Source organism: Protomyctophum bolini (genome assembly GCF_963924005.1).
Source record: "Protomyctophum bolini genome assembly, chromosome: 4".
Lineage (NCBI taxonomy): Eukaryota > Metazoa > Chordata > Actinopteri > Myctophiformes > Myctophidae > Protomyctophum > Protomyctophum bolini.
In genome coordinates this window covers 2816868-2841927 of record NC_137865.1, presented here as the reverse complement: position 1 = coordinate 2841927, position 25060 = coordinate 2816868, and the positions used below count along the sequence as shown (strand labels likewise).

Sequence of the window (25060 nt, the reverse complement as noted above, 5' to 3'; positions counted from 1 at the left end):
TGTCCAGTTTATAGGAAACACATGGGGGGGGGGGGACTTTTTTTTAAATTATGTCTACCCAACAGCTCTAAGGTATGTTAATGACATAAATGACAAAATGTTGAAAATGAGTGGTATATTATTCCCCTTTAACTAACCGATTATGGTCTTCTTACTAAACTTTTTTATTCCGTATGAACTTTTTAGAACCAAGTCTATTGCAAAATAAATGTACTATGACGTGGTGGGTGCCACGCACACAAGATATCGGATCTACAAGCTCACAATGTGTTGCAATGCATCGTGTTGTGATGTCGTAAGATCTGCTATATTTTCGAAAGATTTTTGACAAAAAGAAAAATGTTAAATAGTCCCTTCTGCAGCGCCGTTTCTACGGGGGGGCACTAGGGGGCGCTGCCCCCCCCCAGATAGACTTGGTGCCCCCCCCCAGTCCAGAACCCTACCCCACCATTATTTTTTAATGTTTTACAGGTTTAAAAATCAAGTGCCCCCCCTTGGAAATATGAATGACCCCCTGCTGATTATTCCCTGGATACGGCACTTCTGCATAATGAGTATCGAGTAGGCTACTCTAAGTACTGTATGTTTTCATGACAATACCTTAGTACTTTTGCAGTAACTTGTAACAGAGTATATGTCTACATGATGGGCCCGACTCACGCCTTCGCAACAGACTGATGTATGCTTGTTGTATATACAAAGGGTGTGATACATCTTGCCCCAATGCATTTCCAATGGGAGTCGCATGGTTTGACACAACATTTGTGTTGTATGAGGGGGAGGGGGGGGGGCCGTCGAAACAAAGCCGAAAGCCGCACAACAGCTTGTAGTCCCAAATGTTGTATCAAACCATGCGACTTCCATTGGAAATGCATTGGGGCGGCAATGACACTTATACATCTTGCTTACATCCAGTGTTGTTTTTGGCAGCAATGTTGGATTTTTATAGTTTTAGTCACCTGGCAGGAATGTCTTAGTGTTTTAGTCGACTAAATCTAGTTGATTTAGTCGACTAAAATGTATTTTGTCCGGCAATGATGCCGTCGTAATGACTGATTTTATACACTTGCTGAAAATAGCAGATCTACAAGCTCACGACGTGTCACGCTGCGACGCGTTGTGAGCTTGTAGATCGGCTATTTCCGGCATGCAAACCAAGTGTAAAATGACTTATCCATATATAGTCCCTAACATTTTAGTCTATAGTTTGTATTTGTTGACGGAATTGTCGGTATATTTGGTCATAGTTTTAGTCATCATAGTCAAAATAGTTTTTATTTAGTGTACAATGTCTAAATTGTATACCTTAATAGTTGTACTGTACTTGTAAACGTAATTCGTACCTTTTACTCCAGTAAAAATGTGAGCACTTTTTCCTCCACTGGTCCTGGTATAGCATTCCATTAAAGAGCTTCCATATAATGTTCATATTCATGATGTCAATAAAGACACATTGAGAGGCACTTTTGTGTCAATTGTATGTTGTGTGTACAGTGGCTAATTCACACCATGAACAATAACAACTTAAAAAGCCACTAAAGGCACCGGGCAGCGAATCTTACGCAGTGGTAATATTTCTAATGGTTACCCCTAGGCTAATGAAGTAAAGTCTTTATTCTTTAAGAATAATTCATCGTTTATTTATTTAAATAGACCATGCTGTAATATTCATGAAATACAGAACTATATGTTCCTTGGGTATATTAAGGAGAGTTGGGCTGTTGAATTATGGTATACAAACCAAAACAAAGAACATATCGTCTTATTAAAAATAATTATGGCCCCTGACCCTTATGTTACACAAAATACAGTATATCCAAAAGTCAGAGATCTTTTTGTGCACAGCTGCATTCTGGGACCTTACCATTAGCTTTAGAAAGAGGTAGATTCATTGGTACCCGTACTCCTGAGGAGGACAGAGTCTGTCTAGTGTGTGATTTGAATGAAATTGAAAATGAAATTAATTTTTTGTTTTACTGCCCATTATATGAAGAATTAAGACATGTATTATTTTGTAAAATGACAACCATCTGTGCTAACTTTTTCTGGTTGGAGGACTATATGAAAAACTGGAATTTTGTTTTAGGAAAGGTATTTTTGCTCTAGCAGACTTTTTATGCAAAGCGTGGGAAATAAGGCAGAACAAAAAAAAAGGAATAACAACAAAACAAACCTGTTTCTTGTACACAATGCAATATTGAAGCAATGATAAGGTGTGTCCTGTACGTCCATGTGGGCTGGGCGCCTTTGGTGCATGACACAAAAATATCTATCTATCTATCTATCTATCTATCTATAGGGAATGAGGCCTGCATTGTCCAGTCAGGCAGCAACATTTGATGGTGTTTTATTTTGGCTTCTCCAGACAGACATACAGCACAAGATGTCAAAGTGCTATAGGCTCTCCCTGTCCTGCTGGTAAAAAAAACCATGAACCCTCCCGGTGCCCACTGACTACCTGTGTGTGTTGTGCTCACTTGATTAAGTAGACTCAGCTGTGCCCCCATAATTGCCCATCACCGTCAAAATAAAAGCATTAGCTGTATACCAGAAATCATGACAAACTAATTAAGCAAAGCAAACTTAAATAACAAATGCATTAAGATAATGATATAGAAATATACTGAAACACTAAATGGCTCCCCACAGTATATGTTTTAATGATTATTTTTATAGAATTTGTAGACATTTGTGTAGAGACAACGGGGTTCATCATGTCATTGACTTTATTGTCACAGGGCCGAGCAGGAAGTGCAGAGGAGGCGGCTTGACAGGAAATGGACGCTGCGTGCACCTTCCTGTTTGAAACGGGCGCTGCTGTCCCGTCTAGCCCCACCTTCGGTATCTTCTTCTGTATCTCCTGTATTGAGTCCTGCGACGCCTGTAAGATTCAAAAGGCAGTTATTTGAATTGTTTTGAAAACAGTTATACTCTGTAGATTTTGATTGTTATTACGAAAACACAATCACTGTCCAGACCTATATATATATATAGATATAAAGTCAAAAGTTGCAAAACGGAGAAAGGACACCAGAAATACACTCATTTGTGCACATAACATAGTCTCTCGTGCAGACGAGACATTAAAGGACCACTTCACCACTTTTCAACCTATCTTCATATAATAGGTCCTCACTAATAATCATGAAGAAATGGCGCAATTCTTTTCTACTCGGTCTGTGTCTCATAGGAGGGCTGTGGACAGTTCAGATTCAGAAACCGTCTTCCAGTGACATCATCGATGGGGAATACAAGCTAATAGAAACTGCAGGCTTTCTAGTCCTGAAAAGTTGAAATGCGGAAATGGAAGCCATCGTTCTCACGATAATGAAAATCTAAACATTTTTGTAAAAACAATTGTTCAAAAAAAATCTGCCTAAGGATGATGTCACTGGAAGACTGCCCACAGCCCTCCTATGAGACAAAGACTGAGTAGAAAAAATTGTGCCATTTTTTCTTGATTATATTAGTGAGGACCTATTATATGAAGATAGGTTGAAAAGTGGTGAAGTGGTCCTTTAAGCAGCAAATAAGAATCATTTACCTGGCCCATCTGATTCCTCTCGTGACATGTGACACGCCTGCAGACAAGAGATGAATATTATATTTGGGCATAATATACGTAGTGAAATTATAAGTGTAATAATAACAAGACTGACTAATAATTATTATTATCACAATTATAATGAAAAATAATTCCCAAAACGCTACGATGTCAATGATTAATGATTAGCATTAAAGCTGCACTACAATAATGCATATACTGTCCTCAACATGACCGTTGGTTTTTTATTGTTAAACCAATAAATATGAACTTAGATCAAACTATGTGGAATACATTCGATTGATAAATAATAATTGATAAAAATAAATAATTGAGGTGAGGTGACCACTTAAAGGGATATTTATAATATAATAATAATTTATAATAAAAAATAAATAAAAACACACAGTCTCGTTACGTATTAGGAGAGCACTGTATGGACCAGAAAGGACGTGTGTTTTCGCTGAATCTAACATGGTTAAAATGGCGTTTTGAAGTTATACAATGGGTTCTAAACATGCCCGAGGTGTTCACAAAAGCCTGAGTATAGATGATGAAATGACCCAACATTTTATTTTTTAAAGTTAAATATCCCTTTCACCCGCATTAATTTATACTTGCAAAAAATATATTTCAACCTTACTACTACTTTGTACTATTAGGACTAAGACTAAAAAAAGATGTTAAAAAAAAAAAGGTTTGATGAAAAATGTATAATAATTATATAATAATATAATAAATTCATAATTTACATTCGGGGGATATCTTTCACAATAATGAATAAAAACAGAACAAATAGACATTCTAATGATCACAAAAAAACATATATTACAATTATTTTACCTACTTTTATTAGGGTAAAGGTCAAAAGTCTTAGGTTAAAAAATGTTCAAAATTCAAAAAGTCCAGACATTTTAAATTTTGTGTGAATTTCAGCCTCTGTGGGGGGTATTTATATGCAAATATCATGACCAATGGCATTGAAATAATATTGCAATGAACATCACTGATGACGTTTAGGTGAAAAAAGAACAGAAAAAAAATAATTAAAAAAAATAATTAATTAAAATAAAAGTGTTGCTAAAAAGCAACGCTGATCACAAGCCAATAAGGGTTTGAGTCCCGGGGGGGGGGGATCTTGATTGGTCCACCAAGTTATTTGGTTGTATATGGACAGCCAAAAAGAGCGATCCGCAAGTATATACAGAGTGGACCTCATGGAACAGCGTGTCGTTAATGGTTTACCTACCCTTAATGACGTGAGGAAGAATGCTCGATATCGCACCGAATATCATGCCGAAGAACCCTTCCGCTGGCTCGGGTCCCTGAACCCCCAACAGCATCAGCACCAGAAACACGGCGCAGAACGACCTCATCCTGGAAGCAAACAAAGACATAACAGTATACGTTAGGATGGAGTCCGATGGACTCTGATACACTTGTTTGTGTGTTGTGTGTGCGCACCAGTGTTCTTTTCGTCGACCACCTTTTTTCACTGACTAAAACTAAATAAAAAAACGAATCTATGATGACTAAAATGAATTATGTTTCTAAATGCCGAGCCTAAACGGCGCTATTTAATTCCGTTACATTATTATAATATACAGTATATTCAGACAGGCAGGCTGGACAGTGGACAAGGTATATATTTTATCGGTAGTAGTAGTAAAACATGACATATATAGAGTCCTCATAACTCAAACGCGTCAACGTGTAATTTTTCTTACCTTTCCAACGGACGGCGCGTCTATGAGAAAGTGATGACTGGAAAGGCCAGCTATAGCGGCCTGCAGCGAGGGTTGAGTGTTCTCCTGGAAGAAGGTTTGACAGCTCGGCTGGCTGTGTGGGTTCTATAACCGGAACCACACCAGCGTTTTATATAGCTTCTGCGTGGACTCGTTTAGTCATTGTGTTGTTGTTGTTGCTGTTGTTGTGTATTTCACAACAACAGCTCTAACGCTGTGTTGTATGCGATAGCGATCATATATTAAGTGGTAACATACACCACAGGATATGTGGACACACACACACGAGGCCTTATCTCCACGGACGCAGGCACGATGCGCGTTCCTCGTTCCTCTGACGGTGCTTCCCCATCGCGCTCGGCGCTCAAATGCATGGTGTGGCTGGGTCTTCAACGCCCTAAATAAGGGCGAGGTCCTCACAGGGATGGAGGCTGCCAAATCTTTGTGTGAGAAATGGTAAATGGTGCATTTATATACAGTATAGCGCCTTATATGCAAGGCGCTTTACATTACAGGTTGTGCAGTTTACATTCACCCATTCACCCATGCAAGGCACCAACCAAGCACATCAGGAGCAATTTGGGGTTCAGTGTCTTTGCTCAAGGACACTTTGACACTAACTCTGGGGGGGGGGGAGCCCACAGGGTTCGAACTGGCAACCGTGCGGTTACCATCCAGCCACTCTATATACCCCTGAGCGTCCGCCATGATAGGAACTTATAGAATATAGATTAAGGGAAAACCGTTTTTTTGCCCCGGGTCAAGGTCGTTACATCTTGCTTAAGCTTCCTTCAGCCAATGCGACAGTATATAGAGACAATAACATTGATTGATTGATTGATTGATTGATTGATTGATTGATTGATTGATTTAGAGTACAGTATAAGAGAGTAGTCCAAAAGAAGGGATAGCACCAGAACAAAGTCCTTGCGGTGTTGTTTCCATTCAGGTCCAGCTACACGCAATCAATTCATAGACATAATTATGCAGGCAAGAATAGCAACAACAAAATTCAATATCGTCACAGGTCAAACATAAAAATATAAATCAATATCACGGGAGGGGGGGGGGGGGGGGGAACCGCACTGTATGTACAGGGAGGGGGGAAAGGAATGGGGTGATCATTCTCTTTACCACGGGGGCCTGCTCCTGATTTTGAGGGAGGGGTGGACTTATTTGAGGGAGGGGGGGTCAAGGCATTCCACGGTGACGGACAGTGCTGTGGAACAGAGAGAGGTTCCCTAACCTGGGGGTCCCGAAATTATTTTGGGGGGGGGGGGGTCCCCCCAAATTATTACTTTTATTATAATCGTGTAAATTATTTTGAGCATCAGACCCAAATTCACCCAATTACTGATTGTTGTCAGTAAAAAGTCTCCAGGTTCTCTTCAGCATATTTATGTACAGTATATGACATTAATTTACAGTATACACTATGGCATATTAGGAGTCCTGCAGTATACCAAATGTTTCATTCGCGAAAAAAAGCGTTCAAATGGAACCAAGTAGACCCACGCGGGGTCCATGTGGATCTCTTCTCCACTCGTGCCTCCCTAACATTTTAGTGTATAGTTTTTATTTTATTTTTACGAAATTGTCAATATATTTAGTCTCAGTCATGGTAAAACTTAGTTTTTATTTCGATTTCATCCAACTTCTCCTCGGTGTAAAGAGGTATAGCCGACGGACATATTTCGTCATAGTCATATAGTTCCCAGTTGACGAAATCAGCACTGGCGTGAACAAACGGCTGGTTTTTGATCGTGGTGAGCGATTGAGCTATATAGGGCTGTTGGGCAACGCCGCCACCGTCACCATGACTGCTCGCTTTTATCGATCGAAAGGACGATACGGAGGTAGAAGATCTTGATCTGCGATCATGTTTGTCATGCGACCGTTATTGTGAAAGAATTCAGTTACATGTCTATAGGTCAGGAGTCTTCAACATGTTTTAGCCCTTGGCTGAGAGAGAGATGAAGCAGGGACCCCCCTACATATATAGGCCTATGAGGGACCCCTTAGCTGAGAGACAGATGAAGCAGGGACCCCCCTACATATATAGGCCTATGAGGGACCCCTTAGCTGAGAGACAGATAAAGTAGGGACCCCCCCCTACATATCCTACTGTATATGAGGGACCCCTTATAGCTGAGAGACAGATAAAGCAGGGACCCCCCTACATATAGGCCTATGAGGGACCCCTAAGCTGAGAGACAGATGAAGCAGGGACCCCCCTACATATCCTACTGTATGAGGGACCCCTTAGCTGAGAGACAGATGAAGCAGGGACCCCCCCCCCCCCTACATATCCTACTGTATATGAGGGACCCCTTAGCTGCATGAGAGGCAGATGAAGCAGGGACCCCCCTACATATCCTACTGTATATGAGGGACCCCTTAGCTGAGAGACAGATGAAGCAGGGACCCCCCTACATAGGCCTATGAGGGACCCCTTAGCTGAGAGACAGATGAAGCAGGGACCACCCACCCCCCCCCCCCCCCTACAAACTATATACAATTATGTTGTAGACTAAACCTTTTCATAGATTATTTGACAACTTTAGTTACTAGCCTATAGTTAAAAAGAGAAATCAACCATGGGGCCGGACTGGTAAACCAAAACAGGCCGCTGGGGGGTGCATGAAGTGAACGGCAAATAGAGTGGCATTTTGTGAGTTTAACATCGTTTAACGTTGTTTAATGCAATCACATTTATTTTATTATACTTTTCTGTTTGGATGCAAGGGCTGTCAAGGCTATATAGAAAGGATAGTTTTTTGCCACTCTGTCTCTGTATAGATAGATAGATTTCTTTATTTTTGTGTCATGCACCAAAGGCGCCCAGCCCACATGGACTTACAGGACACACCATATCATTGCTTCAATATTGCATTGTGTACAAGAAACAGATTTGTTTTGTTGTTATTCCCTTTTTTTTTTCTTTTACACAAACAAACCATTCTGCCTTATTTCCCACGCCCTGCATAAAAAGTCTGCCAAAGCAAAAATACCTTTCCTAAAACAAAATTCCAGTTTTTCATAGTCCTCCATCCAGAAAAAGTCAGCACAGATGGTGGTCATTTTACAAAATAATACATGTCTTAATTCTTCATATAATGGGCAGTAAAACAAAAAATGAATTTCATTTTCAATTTCTTTCAAATCACACACTAGACAGACTCTGTCCTCCTCAGGAGTACGGGTACCAATGAATCTACCCGTTTCTAAAGCTTAATGATAAGGTCCCAGAATGCATTCCTGCAGCATTCCTGGTTTGATGATGATGATGTCACGCGCATATTATACCCTCTATATCAGGGGTGGGCAACTTTGAAGTTGGAGAGAGGGCCACTATATTTCCACACTCACTCCAGACGAGGGGCCACATTGCACATATACGCAGTGCGGCGCGTTTAGAGAGCTTGTTTAGATCTTGTAGATTTTTGAAATCTTTGAATTGGAATTTGTATTTAATTTCAAATGAATTTAGTTGTAGTATACTTCTGTTAACTTTTTGAACTTAAATGCAAACTATAATGCTATACTAATATAGACTGAAGTAATTAAAGTGGGTCATGTTTGCATGTTGTGTATATAACAGCTGAAATCAATAATATATCAGCATTCCGATATTAACCTGCGGGCCTCACATGTGGCCCCCCTGGGCCGCCAGTTTCCCATGTGCTCTATAATAGCCAGGCCACACACGTTTTCAAATTCATGATTTAATTCGTATTTTTTTGCGCCCCTGTGGATGTAATGTTGATCATTCATCTTTTTTTTTTTTTTTACTAATTATGATCAACAAAAACACAGACCAAGCCGGTCACCAAAAAAAACAACAAGCATATAGAGATGGCTGCAACCACCACATACAGGACAAGCACACTGACAAACTGACATGTATATGAGTCAAAAAGGTCATATTATGACCAGTGAATGGAAGCAACTATTATTACCATTGCTCCCATTTGCTTCCAATTGCTGTAGTGTACACATACGGTGCAGTAGAGTCCAATATACAAAATGTATCGTTCATTATCATTGGCACATAATTTGCAGCAATTTTCCAGAGTTGAGCAATGTACAGTATATATAGCCTATACTGATGATGGGTCTGTGAATGCAACTTCACCCTCCAAGCCCTCAGTATAATATGCCCACTTACTTGACTAATTGCTTTCAAGAATCACACACCTGTTGTCACGCCTCGCTCCTCTGCCTTTGTATTTGAGCATTGACTTAGGTCCAAACTATACTGGACTAATATTATGTGGCTTGACCTTAATGGTTTAATATGTTGTATGTTTTATGTTCAGTATTTTGCCATGTCTTGTTCTGTTTGGTTTTCTGTTACCCGGTTGGTTTCGTGTATCTTATTTTGTATAGTATAGGTCCCTAGTGTTTCCTGTCTCCCTAGTTGCTGTTCCCTACCTTGTCTCACCTTACCTTGTGACGTGTCAGTGTTTTCACCTGTGTGTCCTCTTTGTCCTGTTAGCCTATCCTGTGTTTGATTGTATTTTGTGTTCACCTGTGTCTAGTTAGTCTTTGTCTATTTATATACCCCAGTTTGTTCAGTCCCTTTGTCAGATAGTCATTTAATGTCAGAGTGTGTCAGTGTCTACTGTGTACTTATTTTGCCTGCCCCATGTTATGGGAAGTTTAAGTTTATTGTTTAATAAACATCCTGAACTGTGAATGCTACCTTTTGGGTCGTACTGCTTTTGGGTCCTCTGATCGCACCCAGCTGACCCCTGTGAACTGAGTGGTGCAACTCCCCTCTCCCCCTGCTTCTTCTTTACATAATACCGTATATATTTCATGAGAAGTTTCATATGTTGTTTATTGTTTTAAATTATTATTATTATTACATCAATTGTTGTTGCTGTTTTAAATTATTATTCATGTCATGATTGTGTGTTGAGTGTATATATATGCATGGGACCCGAATGGAAACGAGACCGGAAGGTCTTTCTTCGGTGCAGCTAGGGGTCCCTTTGGACCAAACGGCCTGCATGGCCAAACGGCCTGGCCAATCAGCGGCAGCTAGAGGCGGGATCAAGGCATATTATTATACACAGTCCTGCCTTGATCCCGCCTCTATAGCTGCCGCTGATTGGCCAGGCCCGTTTGGTTGGCCGGTGCATCGACTCTGCCTGAGAGTTCCCCATTTCAACCTACTGTCTGTCCATCTATAAAAAAATATAAAATAAAGGCGAAAGCCCACAAAATAAAACATCTAGAAGAGATGATAAATGGTATACAGTCTATGTTGTGGTATTTCTTTTTATATTATTGGCTATAAAAATAAATATTCCCGATAACCTTTTTGATTGGGTGGGCAGGCCGTACATTTGTGGGTGCGGCAATGTGTGAATTTGTGAGCTTTGTGTATAAGTAAACGTATACCCGGTTACTTTCCTCCTCCACTGCCTGCCGGAGGGCCAACAGGATCCAGAGAGCACTTTTTCCTGTAAAATTATTTTGGGGGGTCCCCAAATTATTATAATTTTTATTAAAAATAAATCTTTTTTTTTTGTTGCTGCAACTGAATGGCTGGAACATGGAAATGAAGAGTTCACATATAGTACACATATACACCTTCCCTAATGATTACCTGGTTTCAGTATTTATTTATTTATGGTTTATTGTCTCTATTATTAAGGTTATTGTAGCAGTCAATAGCAATAGCAATCATGGGGAGACACAGGAGAGGATGACCTCAAGAGGCTGTTTTGTGGCTACAGGTTGAATCACTTCTGAAAATGTCTTCATGAACACAAATAACTACTGTTATTTCTATCGATACATTTCATGTTTTACTAGACTTTGAAATATGTGCTCTTTCACTGCAGATATAAGCAGATATAAGCAGATATAGTTATATAAATGTAAAAGCATATGCACAGTAACTATAACTGATCATTCTTGTTGTCTGTTGTTTTTAAATGGAACTTTGCACTTTGGCCTCAAAAGGTCGCCATTGTCCCACTTTAGTTCAGATGTTTAGAATGAACGGATTATGATCTCTGCCCCAACAACAAGTCCACTTTATTGAAATCAAACAAACAGTGCCCGCGTCCTCTCTTTGGTCATGCGTTTATTTAGTAAATATAGTTCCGTATAAGCCACGGTATATACTTTGTATTTGCGTTAAAGGCAGACATAGGTTGGGTTCTTCAATGTGATTTTATGTTCAGGCGTCCAACCCTGAGGTCATTTATCCATTCTCCAATAAATCAATCAATCAATGAATCACTTGGATGTTTGGTGTTGGCTGGCTGCGTTTGGGGACTGCAGGGAAGGATGGAGTCCATATTTTTGTGTTGCACCTGTTGACCCCTAGGTGGAGTCGTAGGGCACCTGGTGGTGACCCCTACCGGGTCACCGGGTATAGGGTCGTCCATATTGGAAACTGTGTGTCCAAAACAGATGGCCATGACCTGTGGGGGTCCATTCTAGGACACCTCCTATTTACAGTAAGCTTCCCCTGGGACAAATAATAAGCAATGATAAGGTCAATTACCATAACTATGGCTAAATATTAGTTGAATATGCAATAGGAAATGTGTAATATGATCTAAAGGCCATGCTTTATAATTTAATGTTTATATAGAAAGATATTTATTATAATTATTTTCTTTGTTTATTTATAGAACCATCATGGCGATGAACCCAATAATGAATGTCAACCTTTATTCATTATCCTGCAAAATAAAACAGGATAATATGAAATCCTGTTTCCTGGTGGTTTGTGGCTCCAGTTGAACTTTATAACCTAACAGTCCTCATTGTATTGAGGAAATCAATGACTGGATGCCGCAAAAAGTGTATTCAATTAATTGATGAGATCATTGTTTTTGGACCACAGAATCAAGAGATTCATCACCGAGAATCGCGGTCTCTCATACCCAAGAGTCAGGTGAGAGATCTCAATTAAAAGTATTGCAAGAGTCAGGGGAATTATGTCCAAGCAAGACCATAGAAACACTTAGACATGCTTTTGTTTCCTGTAGACTGGAATTACTGTAATGGACTTTCAAACAAAGTTCTTCATCAACTCCAACTGATTCAGAACGCTGCTGCTAGAGTGCTGACGAAAACTAGGAAATATGACCATATTACACCAGTCCTAAAATCCTTACATTGGCCACCAGTATCCCAGAGAATTGATTTTAAAATGTTGTTACTTGTCTATAAATCATGTTTGTGGCTCTGGGCCCAGCTACATCTCAGACATGCTGAAGCCATATGAACCATCTAGAACCCTCAGGGCATCTACTAATTGTTCATCCCATAGTTGGAACAAAACATGGGGAAGCAGCATTTCACTATTATGCACCACAAACCTGAAATAATATTCCAGGTTACATTAGAAAATCCCCAACCATAGCTGTTTTGTTTTTAAGTCTTAATTTAAAAACATATTTATTTAACATTGCCTATCCGAATGATGTTTAATAATGCCTGGTCTTTTAATCAAAGGTGGGAGTATTTTTTTTCTAATTTATATGCTCCTTTATCTTACAGTATTTGTGTCTATTGTCTATCTTTGTTCATTTTCGAAGTGCACTGTTGGCACTCTGTATGTGTTTTTATTGTGTAAAGCACTTTGAATTGCCTTGTGCATGGAAGGTGCTAGATAAATAAAACTGCCTTTCCTTGCCTCAATTGTTATACATACATACATGCATCAAATCTTCATTCAATTCAATTCAATTCAATTCAATTTTATTATAGTGTCAAATCACAACAAGTTGTCTCAATAGGGCCCATGTGGTTAACTCGAGCAGGAATTGAGAGGAGGATTTGACAGGAAATGGACACTATCTTCCTTCTTCTTTCCCATCAACTTTCCTGTTGATGGGAACAACGTCCCCCAGAAACTGCATTCTTTCTGGCAAACTTCTCCTATACGTTCGGAAAAATAGAAAATAGTTATTTGACATCATTCGTACAGTAGGCTATAACTATTTTAGTTGTATTCAGCTTTTGTCTTCTGAAAGAATATATATATTCAATGATTTGTGCCACATTTTTACGATTTTTCAAAAATAGCAGACCTACAAGCTACGTTAAATTAACATTGATTTTACAATATATATTGGGGGTCCCAGAGATAGTAAAGTCATTCAATGGGGGTCCGTACATAGCCTCATGCATGTCAAACTGGGTGTCCTTGGCATTAACCCATTCTGAACGGGAACCCATTTTGGTGTTAGCATCATGTCGTGCTTTAGCTATTGAAAAATAGCAGATCTACAAGCTCGTAGCGCGCCACCGAGTGGCGCGCTACGAGCTTGTAGGTCTGCTATTTTTTTTTAAACTCTAACGACTGACATTTTTAGAATGTGATCTCAGGTCAGAATGGGTTCATCAGACCAGTGTGTGTCCCGTGGAAACCTCATATGAATCTGATCTCAGGTCAGAATGGGTTAAAAAGGTTGAGAATCACTGCTAGAGCCATACAAATCTTCTCTTAAGCGGATCTTTGGCAATGGCATATCTTTTCAAATGGGGGTCCGGCAGGGCTAATTAGTGTCAATTTGGGGGTCCTTGACATAAACAAATTTGAGAACCACTGGTTTATAGGCCTATGGTGATGGTCTAAGTATATGGAATACAAAATGTACTTGAGTAAAAGTATTGGTATCACAATGTACTTAAAGTATACCAAAGGTAGAAATGCAGAATCTTTTTAAATTAATGCATACATAAAAGTCTAGGGCCCGACTCACACCTTTCGATCTAGCATACAACATTGACGCAAGCTAGATCTATATACAAAGGGTGTGATACAGTACATCTTGCCCCAATGTATTTCCATTGGAAGTCACATGGTTTGACACAACATTTGTGTTGTGCGGCTTTCAGGCTGTGTTTCGACTGTCCCCCCCACCCCCTCATATACAACACAAATGTTGTGTCAAACCACGTGACTCCCATTGGAAATGCATTGCGAGCTTGCACCAGCTATCCACACTTTTCCTGGGCTGTGTGTGCTCCAGTTCCTGTCGATTTGATCCAATGAAAGCCAATGAAACTGGTCAGATGACCAATGATATCCAATGAAATCAACAGGAACTGGAGCACACACAGCCCAGGAAAAGTGTGGATACATCTCATACAACAAGCATACATCAAGTCTGTTGCGAAGGTGTGAGTCAGGCCTATAGCAGATCTATAGACCAATAGAGCCAATCTATATACACAATGTGATGCAACGCATTGTGTATAGAATTGCTGCAGGATTGGAGATCGGCTATTTTCAAATGCCCCAAAATGTATAATAGGGCTGTTATATATAGTGGCTTATAACCAAAATCTACAAAGTAACCAAAGTTTTTGGTGTAGTAAAAAAATAGCTTTGCTGAAAATAGTAGATCTTTTCAGCCCATATTCCCCTCAGAATAGAGAGATAGATCATATCACACAAAGATTGTGCACAATTTTGAGGTATTTGTACTTTTTCCCAATACCTTTACCTCTACTCCACCACATCGCAGAGACAAATATTCTATACTTTTACTCCACTACAATTATTTGAAAACGTTAGTTACTAGTTACTAGGTAGGTTCACTTTATAGGTTAACCTTTAAAGCTAACCTATAGTAACCTATAGTAACTTAGTTACTTTGTAGATTTTGATTGTTATTACAAAACATAGTCATTAATCACTCCAGCCCCAACACACATTTCGGGCCATTTGAAAAAAAACGATCTACAAGTTCACAATGCATCGTGATCATATATCAATAGGTCCCGATGCGACACATTGTGAGCTTGTAGATCTGCTATTTTCTAAATAATTGTACCCATGTTATACGCTTGAAAACATTCTACAAAATTAGCACTTTCTACTTTTGGTACTTTTAAGTACATGTTGATACATTACCAACACCTTTGTACTTTTACTCACGTCAATTTTAAATTCTGGACTTTTACTTGTAACAGAGTATTTCTACATTGCAGTATTGATAATTTTACTTTAGTAAAGATGGGATTTTTTTTCCCCACCACTGCTACATATAGGTGAATGGTCAAAAGTTGCAAAACAGAGAAAAAGCTGTAAAAATAGGCTACACAAATTTTTCTCTCGTGCAGACGAGACACCTAAAAATGTCTTCTGAATCCTGACAGTTTTCTGAAAAAGCTATATGTTTCTATGTCAGTGATTTCTCAAAAGGACCAGACCTACAAGCTCGTATAGCGCGCCACTTGGTGGTGCGCTACGAGCTTGTAGATCTGCTATTTTTCAATAGCTAAAGCATAACATTTGTCCGCCCAAAATGCAGACAATTACAATTATTTACCTTCCACGGAAGAGATGTCGTAGGCCTGCAGACAAGAGAAAAACATTATATTTGGGCATAATATTAATAAGTATAATAATAATAATAATTTGGGGCCCACTATCCGTGAGCATATTGCAAGTATGCCCCAAAAATAATTAGCAAAACACTACGATTGTAATGATTATAATAACATTTAAAGCATGTATGCACTGTCTTCTTCTACACCGGATTTTCATGCTCTACCATACAGATGGGGGGGGGGGGGGAGGGGGGATGAATGTATTCATTAAGTTGCATAAATATTAAATTAAAATAATATAAAAACGCTTTTGTTTTTTTCTTTTCATTGTTATACCAATACATAGGAACTTAGAGTACACTATGGAATACATTTGATTTGATAAACCAGATGTGAGGTGTCCACTTAAATATTAAAATAAAATAAAAGGCAAACTGCTAAACTCCTTATCGCTAAACTTATTTGCCTTTTTTTTTTTAACTATTTTGCAAAACATTTTTTTAAATGGCCAGTCTACAAGCTCACAACGTGTCAATTATAGATTGGCTAGTTGAACTATTCAAAAATGTTTTGCAAAATAGTAAAATAAAGGCAAAGAAGAGCCACAGTACACTTTTTAGAGTTAAATAAACACTGCATAATAGGGGAGGGGGGGACTGCTAATGTTGAAAATGCAAAGTAAGACTTTTGGGGACAAAATATGCAATTACTGGAGGCGAGAGAAAAAAAGTAATAAGTAATAAGTAACTAGTTACTTTTCTCAGGGAGTAATAAGTAGTGTAACTTTATTCCTTTTTTTTTAAAGTAATAAGTAATAAGTAGTATATTAGTGTTAAAGGACCACTTCACCACTTTTCAACCTATCTTCATTATAATAGGTCCTCACTAATAATCATGAAAAAATGGTGCGATTTGTTTCTACTCGGTCTGTGTCTCATAGGAGGGCTGTGTGGGCAGTTCAGAAACCGTCTTCCAGTGACATCATCGATGGGGAATACAAGCTAATAGAAACGGCAGGCTTTCTAGTCCTGAAAAGTTGCAATGCGAAAATGGAAGCCATCGTTCTCACGATGATGAAAATATAAACATTTTTGTAAAACATTCTTGTTTAAAAATAAATCTGCCTAATGATGATGTCACTGGAAGACGGTTTCTAAACTGCCCGCAGCCCTCCTATGAGACAGACTGAGTAGAAAAAGATTGTGCCATTTTTTCATGATTATTAGTGAGGACCTATTATATGAAGATAGGTTGAAAAGTGGTGAAGTGGTCCTTTAAAGTAATATTTTGACAACACTAACCGGCAAATATCAAGCTGAAGAACCCCTCCGCTGGCTCGGGTCCCTGAGCTGCCAACAGCAGCAGCACCAGAAACACGGCGCAAAATGACCTCATCCTGAAACCAAGAACCAACATACGACATACAAGACAGTACATTAGGACGCCGTGCGTGCGTGCGTGCGTGCGATATAACGGTGCTGTATATAGGCCTACATGTATATAACTTTTGCTATCAAGCCTCTTCCGGGGAACCTTTACAATAAACATGGGTGTATAGTGTGAGCAAATTCCCTCTAAATCGTTAGTTCTCACACTTTCAAGATCTTTCAGAAATGTTAAAAAAAACTGCAGATCTGTTATTTTTGAATAGCCAATAATGCGAGAAAATGGTTTTCAGAGCCTTGCCTGAAGAGAAGAACACCATCAGTGACCAAAATGTTGCCTTTCTAACAAATTGTCCTTTTTAATATGAGAAAATAAGTTCACTTGAAGGTTATCTGATGTTTTTGAATCTCGCCACTGACAAAAAAAACGAAACTAACATTAAAACTAATAAAAATTTAAACTAAAAGTAGTCTCTGAAATAAATGTAAAGCAAATTTGCTCAACATTAAACTAATTATAACCAAATGAAAATGTAAAACAAAAACAAACCACATACTACAACAAAAATACATGAAAATAACCAATGGAAAACGCTATATGATTGCCCTGATTACAAACCTCACCTATTTGGTTTCAACTCAGAGTCTAAGTCAGTGTAATGTTATATGTTTCTAAATGCCAAGCCCTAAACGGAGCTATTTAATTATGTCACATTATCATGCAGTGTACAAACAAGGCAGCCTGGCCAAGGTATATTTTATCGGTAGCATTACGTAGTAAAATATGACGTTTATAGAATCATTATAACTCAACGCGTCAACATGTATTTCTTACCTTTCCAACGGACGGCGTCTACGAGAAAGTGATGACTTGAAAGGCCAGCTATAGTGCCAGCAGCGAGGGTTGTTGAGATTCCAGAGGAAGGTGAAGGGTGTGTCTGAGGGTTGACTAGCTTGCGGTGTGTTCTCCCGGGACCACACCAGTGTTTTATAGCTTCTGCATGGACTTGTTTAGTCATTGAGTTGTTGTTGTTGTTGTTGGGTATTTCACCACTGTGTGTCCACATGCGGGATATGTGGACACACACGAGGCCTTATCTCCACGGACACAGACACGACACACGTTTCTCGTTTTCTGATGGGCGAGGTCCTCAGTGTTACAACAGAGAGGGGGCTGCCAAATCTTTGTGCGATAGGGGATTTATAGAATGCGGTATAGATTAGATTAAATTACAGGTGTTTTTTATTATCCACAAGGGATTTTATTTTCTCGGGTCACATAGCATATAACAGACAAGACAATATTAATACAGTATGCATACATGCACGACAATTAAAACAGCCGGTCAAAGTATACTTCAATGATATAAAAGCTCATTCTAAATGTAAAAGAGTCTTTGAGAGAAAGCAATGTACCTGCACTTCTACTGAGACGTTTAGTTGGCATAAGGTTCATGGGTCACCCAGACAGACTATATAGGATCTGGCACGAATTGTGACCCGATGGTCAAGATTACATTTATCCCCTGAGCAAGCGTTAGCTCAGGGGTTCAATGAAATCCAGCGTAGAGGAGGAAAGTTACATGAATCTAAATAGATTAATGTAATCTATGATTTCTAGATTACATTAATCTAGAAATCATTTCCACCGGTTGGTTCCCAATGGGAACCGGTTCTTGTGGTCCTTAGTCCATGAGCCAGAGCTCCACGATTGGACCGTTAATTATGAATTGAGTATGGGCAAAAACACATACCTATATTATATATTAGATCGTCACCATGACACTTCCCCAGTTGATTACTTATACACGGAGACAATGATTTATTGTAGTACAAATGTTATTTTATTTTAAATATGCAAATGAGGCATATTATAGGAAAATATGAAGGGTTATCAAATATTAATTTACTTATATTGATCCTATAAACACAGGGCTGGTCCTGAGTATTCGCCCCGCCCACACACACACACACACACACACACACACACACACACACACACACACACACACACTGGGGAGGCACTGTGGAGGCACTGGGGGGACACTTGGGACAGTGGAGGCATTGGGAGGACACTGGGGACAGTGGAGGCATTGGGGGGACACTGGGGACAGTTGAGGCATTGGGGGGACACTGGGGACAGTGGAGGCATAGGGGGGACACTGGGGACAGTTGAGGCATTGGGGGGACACTGGGGACAGTGGAGGCATTGGGAGGACACTGGGGACAGTGGAGGCATTGGGGGGACACTGGGGACAGTTGAGGCATTGGGGGGACACTGGGGACAGTGGAGGCATTGGGGGGACACTGGGGACAGTTGAGGCATTGGGGGGACACTGGGGACAGTTGAGGCATTGGGGGGGACACTGGGGACAGTGGAGGCATTGGGGGGACACTGGGGACAGTTGAGGCATTGGGGGGACACTGGGGACAGTGGAGGCATTGGGAGGACACTGGGGACATTGGGGGGGACAGTGGAGGCACTGGGGACAGTGGAGGCATTGGGGGGACACTGGGGACAGTGGAGGCATTGGGGGGACACTGGGGACAGTGGAGGCATTGGGAGGACACTGGGGACAGTGGAGGCATTGGGGGGACAGTGGGGACAGTGGAGGCATTGGGGGGACACTGGGGACATTGGGGGGACACTGGGGACAGTGGAGGCATTGGGAGGACACTGGGGACATTGGGGGGACACTGGGGACAGTGGAGGCATTGGGGGGACACTGGGGACAGTGGAGGCACTGGGGGACACTGGGGACAGTGGAGGCATTGGGGTCTCACTAGGGAGGCCCTGGGCAGACATTGGGGAGGCACTGGGGGGACACTGGGCAGTTTTTGGGAGTAAAAAAATAAAAAATAAAAAAAGTGTGGCCTGTATATGGAAGGGCCGGGCCTGTATAAACAATAAGGGATAGTTTTGCCCCGCACTCAATTCATAATTAACGTTCAAATGTCGGAGCTCTGGCTCATGGACTATAAGAACCAAAAAGAAAAAGGAACCATTGGGAACCAACCGGTGGAAAAAGGGGCCCTGAGTGCAAAGCAAACAGCGTAGAAGTTCTTCACAGAGCAGCTCAGGGGTCATCACTACTAGTGTTGTTTTTGGCAGCAAAAAAATTGTTTTAGTCATATTCTATAGTCACCTGGAATGTTTTAGTGTTTAGTCTAGTTTTAGTCTATTTTGGCGGGCCTTGATGCCGTCGAAATGACTGATTTTACACTTGCTGAAAATAGCCGATCTACAAGCTCACAACGCGTCGCGCTGCGATGCGTTGTGAGCTTGTAGATCTGCTATTTTCAGCATGCAACCAAGTGTAAAATGACTTATACTGGATCTCTCGTCCACTAGTCCCTTCCTAACATTTTAATAGTTTTTATTTGTTGACGAAATTGTCATACATTTTAGTCTCAGTTTTTGTCACCATAGCTTCGTTTTCATTTAGTTTCCATTTTGTTTTCTGCAGTGAAAAAAGGTAGTCGATGGACATTTTTCGTCCTATAGTTTTAGTCGACGAAAAACAACACTGGTCTGGACAGTCTCCTATATCCTCCAAGGCAGGCGAGATACTAATACTATATGCATTGAAAGATCTACTCATTGAATTAATAGAAAATAATGTATTTAGATTATTACACAAACAATTCACACCAGCTGGCTGCACACACAGGCCGAGTGGCCTTAATTTGCCCTATAAACATGATGAAATACGAAGCCTGCTTACAGTACTGATTAAAGTACAGTAGCCTAGTAATTAAAGTTACATATACATTTACAGGCAATTCAAAGATAGCTTTGAGTTGTTTCTGATTCATAATTTGAAATTATTAAAAAATGTAATATATCGTCACTATAGGCCTATTGGAAAAGGGGATAATATATTATACTATTTGGATGGGTGCGTGCGTGCGTGCGTGCGTATACACGACGCATGTCAAAATATTTCTCGTTCTCCTTTTTTGCACCACGAAATAGACAGTGAGAAGAAGTGTATCGTATGAATGAACAAGACATTTTGATCACGGTTTTCCGACCGAGGGCCGCCGTACACTGTCACTATGACTGCTCGCTTTTATCCATTGAAAGGACCATACGGGAAGTAGAAGATCTGATCTGCGATCAGTTTGTCATGCAGCCGTTATTGTGAAAGAAGTACAGGGTATTTAGCGGACATTTTCAGTTCCGTTTGCGTATGTACATCGTGACATATATACAAGGCACTATAGCCTATACTGTGCAAGACACGCAAGGCCTCTCCGAACCACGCGGACTTCTAATATATATTTTAAGTTGAATAGTTCAAAAAATATGAACATACTGTACTGTATGTGACTTTTAATTTTGAGTAATCTTTACATACTGTCAGAGTGTCCTCTCTCTCTCACGCGCACGCACGTGAGCGTGTGCGTGAGTGTGTGTGTGTGTGTGTGTGGGTATGTGTGTGTGTGTGTGTGTGTGTGTGTGTGTGTGTGTGTGTGTGTGTGTGTGCGTGTGTGTGTGTGTGTGTGTGTGTGTGTGTGTGTGTGTGTGTGTGTGTGTGTGTGCGTGCGTGCGTGCGTGTGTCATTGCCTTAACTGCTTTATGCTTATTATATGATGAAAATTAAAAAAAAGTCTTTTGACAAAAGATAAATAAATAAAAGTAAAATAATGATTTGCAATGTGGTAAACAAAACCGAGATCCTGGTGAGTCATGACCAGGCATAAAACCTTTGATTCGGTGAAAAGATTTCAATAATGTATAGCATATCATAATTTTATTCAAAATAAAAAAATACAAATAAATAAAATAAAAATAAATCTCACAGAATCAAATGTTTTATGGTCATGTCACCAGGATCCTGCATGTCTTGATTAGGCTTAAGATAATTGATATCAATATAGTTTTGTAAATCTCTATGGGAAAAAAATGAATTGGAGAGTGTTCAATGGGTCCTGCAGAGATTAACCACGCCCACTGCTATGCTCTGCTGTTTTGTCAGCAAATTTAGATTTTTTTTTTTTGTTTTAGTCAAAGTCTTTTGAATCATTTTCATTTCGTATTAGTCACATTTTAGTCACTTGGAATGTTAGTCCACTTTTAGTCGACTAAATATAAGATTTTAGTCGACTAAATCTACAGTTGATTTAGTCGACTAAAATGTGTTTTGACGGGCCTTGATGCCGTTGTAATGGCATACCCTTTGGTCGCATGCTGAAAATAGCAGATCTACACGTTCACAACGTGACGCGTTGTATGAGCTTGTAGATTTGAGAAAACAGCAATAACAATAGGAAACAATAAAGCACAGAAATACATATAGGCCTAGAAATAAAAACAAGCGGAACAAGAGTAAATAGGACTCAACATGGAGATAACCATTATAGCAAACCAAAATATGTACGATATACAGATGCGTTTTTAGCAGCTATTTAAGTGTAACGGCTGACTCTGCATTCTTCAAGTTAGGAGGTAAATCGTTCCAAAGAGTATATAGGTGCAATAAATGAGAAGGTCGATCACCTTTTGTTCCAAGCATGGTATAGCAGGGATAATAAGGGATAATCAATAAATAAGGGATAATCTTAAAAAAAAAAAATAAAAAAAAAATCTTGTTCCTTTTATTGAACTGTTCACACTAGTATCACTAAAGTTACGGCTGTCAAGCTCTCATGCCTATATAGGCCTATATAGTGAAAATACTGACCAGACTGTTTTAACTTGTAACCAACACCTCCCGCACCTATAGGCCTACTACGCAAGCTGCAGCGAATATTAAACCTATAGCCTCAAAAATCATTGGGAAGAGACAGAAACAATTAGGCTGTATGTCTACAAGGAGGTAGGCTACTTCGTAAAAAAAAAAAAAATGCTGTCATGATAGCAAACGACCCCTCTCATCCACTTTTTGTCGTTTTTCCAATGTATTTGCCACTGTTGTCCTGCACTTTTGTTTTGCCATGTGAAAATAATTGTGTTAAGCGTTGTTGCTGCCTGTTGTTGTAACTGTTTGTTTTTTTACTGTTGAGACCGAAGACACATTTCCACACGTGGACAATAAATGAAACTAACTAACTAACTAACTAACTAACTAACTAACTATTCTACTGTCAGCAGGAGTATTAGTTCTTACAGTACAGTAAGTATCTTTTCAACTAAGGAGCTGGGCATCAGCGGACAAGTCCTATACGTCAGGCCATCAAGGAGCTATATCCAGACTGGCAGAACGGAGTGGCCAGTGGTTTTGGCTGGAACGGAAAGACCCTATAGCTCATGGCCTCCGAAATGAGCAGGCTGCGGGCAGATGCAGAGCAGTGTTGATTCCGTCGACTAAAACTAAGACGAAAAATGTTCGTCGACTACTTTTTTTTCACTGACGGAAACTAAATGGAAACTGAATGAAAACTCAAGCTGATGATGACTAAAACTATAAGACTAAATATACTGACAATTTCGTCAACAAATAAAAAATAGACTAAAATGTTATAGGAAGCGACTATAGTGCATAAGAGATCCAATATAAGTCATTGTACACTTGGTTGCATGCTGAAAATAGTCGATGTATACAAGCTCAAAACGCGCCGTGAGCTTGTAGCTATATTTTCAGCGAGTGTAAAATCAGCCATTATACGACGGCATCAAGGCCCGCCAAAAACACATTATGGTCGACTAAACCAACTGTAGATGTATGACATTTAGTCGACTATAAAACTAGACTAACATTAAAACATTCCAGGTGACTAAAAGGTGACTAAAACCAAGTGAAAACTATTCGAGAGACTGTGACATTTTGCTGCCACCAAAAAAAACACTGATACCTTATACTGTGTATAAAGCTATATGCGGTCAAAGTGCAAGCCCTGTAGGCACTTTGGATCATGTCCTGTGTTTTCAAAATCATTTAGCAAGAGTATAGTATAGGCCTATCTACTGTCGGCACTCAGCAGGAGTATTTATAGGCCTATACATATATACTGTCTAAAGTTTAGACAGTTTATTAAAGTAGGCTACAGCATCTGCGTGATTGCAAACAAACCATAGTCAGAAACACAAACAGACAAATGAATATTTCAGACAAATCTTTCGCTTTGTTTAAACAGCGGTGACGTAGGCTACCTGCGGTCAAAGACCATATTGCCCTTCAGGGTCAAGCCTCCCTATACCCATGCCCGTGAACCTGGCGCTTATAGGTTAGATTTCTTTATTTTTGTGTCATGCACCAAAGGCGCCCAGCCCACATGGACTTACAGGACACACCATATCATTGCATTCAATATTGCATTGTGTACAATAAACAGATATGTTTTGTTAATATTCCCTTTCTTTTTTTTTTCTTTTTTTTTACACAAACAAAACATTCTGCCTTATTTCCCACGCCCTGCATAAAAAGTCTGCCAAAGCAAAAGTATACCTTTCCTAAAACAATATTCCAGTTTTTCATAGTCCTCCAACCAACCATAAAGCCCACAGCGCCACCCCATGGTCACACAAATTCACCAGACATAATTCACTCATTTGGCTCCTGTATACATGCTCTAATTGTGTAGTCTTATTGTAAATTATGTAGCAGGTGTTTAACAATAATTTAACTATTGAGAGGGTAAAATGAAACCAAATGGACCTGTGAGGGTCCACCATGGGACCACTGGTTTAAAAAAAACACTGCGTCAGAGAACGAAACATTCAGTACGTTTTAACAGATTCGTTTGGCCAGATTTGCTTGTTTTCAACCGATTCATCATTGGTTTCATGATGAATGGCACGGAATGAACAAATCAATCACAATGGGTCTATCTATTATTATGACACGGAAGAGAACGAGTATTTATTTGCCATGTTATTATTAGTATATATAATTGATAACAAATAAACGTCAGTGTAGCGAAAGTGAGTACTATACAAACAGACTATAGCCTATACTGAACACTAGTGCCTGCATGTCAGTCACAATGTGGGACAGGGTGTGTCGATGTGTGGGACGGACGGCTGAAAAGTCTTGGAAGCGTGGGACTGTCCCGTGATATGCACGCCACGCACGCAAAGCTATACTCAACAGTCTATACGGCCACTGAATCTATGAAGAGGAGGAAGA

At 39.8% G+C, this 25060-nt stretch overlaps 3 long non-coding RNA genes across 4 annotated transcripts in view; 1 reads left to right on the top strand and 2 right to left on the bottom strand.

The window, feature by feature from the left end:
• LOC308314376 overlaps positions 1–25060 on the top strand; it is a 171890-nt gene that overhangs the window by 22091 nt on the left and 124739 nt on the right. The gene's annotated exons all lie outside the window — the stretch shown is intronic.
• Positions 2323–5410, bottom strand: LOC308313587. Its single transcript, XR_013963898.1, has 4 exons — positions 5272–5410; positions 4794–4921; positions 3545–3581; positions 2323–2881 (listed from the first exon to the last, which is right to left on the bottom strand). It is a non-coding gene; the product is annotated as an uncharacterized lncRNA (long non-coding RNA).
• On the bottom strand, positions 13098–17931 carry LOC308314315. Its single transcript, XR_013963958.1, has 4 exons — positions 17824–17931; positions 16905–16999; positions 15603–15627; positions 13098–13200 (listed from the first exon to the last, which is right to left on the bottom strand). It is a non-coding gene; the product is annotated as an uncharacterized lncRNA (long non-coding RNA).